We start from the raw sequence: 1947 nt of genomic DNA on the forward strand, positions 1-1947 counted from the left end.
CGGACCGATTTCCCTCAGCCAAGGCGTCTTACTTAACACATCTGCCCACGCGGCAAGAGCCGGGATGGCACCCTAAAAGTGCTGCTCAGGCAACTCGTACCGGAAGTCCAGATCCCTAAGGTCACTCAGGGGTCTCCTCTGTGATTCCAGCTCTTTTTCCTCCTTGTTCAACCTGAGATTTGCGCTTACCACTAGCTAGTCTGTGGACCCACAGAGCGGCGGGCGCTTCAAAACCGCTCCTCTCTTCTCTAGTCAGGAACTACAATCCTACGGAGTACTTTCTTTAGTGCCGCTGTAGATATTCCACCTACACGCACAAATGGTGTATCTGTCACGGAACTCTGACTCGAGTCTTAAGACTTAACGACCCCAAACACTACAGCTGATACCCATGGGTCAGATCACAGCAGCCACGTCCAGTGCAACCCGAGTGAGCCAGACCTCCCCGAAGCAAAGAAACCCAGGAACGAGAGAATGCGTTGATTGGTTGCTGGTGATGTCATAGCTACCATTTGGGGGCGGGCCAGAGGTCTTGGCTAGGAATTCTTGGACTGTTTGAAGTAGTAACCACTCAGCCGGGGGAACCGCACCCAGGGCAATGTTCTGGGGTCCTAGGCCTGACTCCTGTCTCGGTGTCAGAATGAATGAGTCCCCTGCACCTTGCATTGCAGCTCATCACCGATGCCAAGTTTGGAGGCCGATCAGTATAGCGCGTCTTTTGGATTATTTCTGCTGGCTAGCGTGGAACCCGCGAGGCCCTCCTACCTCCCGCATACAATGGAGTCCTCCGAGAGGGGCGGGTCTCCCATTGTGCCAATAGAAACAATGACACTCTAATTGGAATGCGCCGCCTTTCTCTAGTATTCTGTGACGTCTGTTGCGCCACATCTAGCTATTGGTTGGTTGAGATGCGCGCGTGCCAGGAGTTGGACGGAAAGCTAGACTGGACCAGGACTAGGGAGAACTGAGCTTCTGTCGGGTTCTTCAAGGGGTTAAAGGATGCAGTTGTCACAGGCGAGGGGGCGGAGATCTGAGGAAGCTGGGTCCACAGTTGAACAACCCTGGGTTCCACGTGGCATCTCAGAACACTGGAAAGAACCATAGCCTGGAGAGACGTGGTGTCTCTCCCAAGTCTGGGAGACCGCTAGTGACTGTCGTGGCGGAGAAGAGCTGGCTTCTCTTCCTGTCTCAGAAGGGTCGTTTTCAGATCCTGTTCTGTAGGAGCAAACAAGGAGATTTTTGCGACATGTGTCTCATAAGTTAAACCTGTTAATAAACAGTTAACGCTATTGTTTGAACCAGGTCGGTGTCTGGCCATTATCTTCATAGTCCCAGGATTCTACATGGTAACCCTTCCCAGACCGATGAGTACACTCAAAACATGACAGCACATTTTCAAACCAAAATGGGTGTTAGGGCTCGGAACTAGCGCTCTAAAGGGAGACGAGATTCTCAGTCTGAAGAAAGGCTAGGAAGCCACGCTGGAATCGCGCACTAGGATGAGAGGAGGGCGGTGGCAGAGTAGCGGAGAAACTCCCCGCTCCGTTCAGCACCGTGGGCAGCACTTCTGTTCTCAATAAAGATGGCGGCAACGGCTTCAGTCGCCAGAACTGCCATGCGCGACGGGCTGTACCACCAGTTTTGGGGCATCGGGGCGGAGGTGGAGCAAACCATCGGAGCGGCCGGGAGCCATGTTGGAGCGTCGGGAGGCGGCAGCAGCGTCGGGGATGCTGTGGTGGGGGCGGCAAAAGCCGGGGCCGTATGCCAAAGGGGCTCTGGCCGCGGAGTAGATGGTGCCCAGAGAGCAGTGGCGGCGCGGAGCGACGGGCAGAGGGGCGGAGGGCCGGGGCGGCGGCAGGGGCCCAGGAGGGGGCCAGAGCAGCGGGGCGGGCCCAAGGCCCGGACCCGGGCGGGGGGCGGCGGAGGCCGTGACGGGAGGCGGGGGTG

Source organism: Mus caroli, unplaced genomic scaffold (assembly GCF_978045245.1).
Source record: "Mus caroli unplaced genomic scaffold, Mus_caroli_1 scaffold_11, whole genome shotgun sequence".
Classification (NCBI taxonomy): Eukaryota; Metazoa; Chordata; class Mammalia; order Rodentia; family Muridae; genus Mus; species Mus caroli.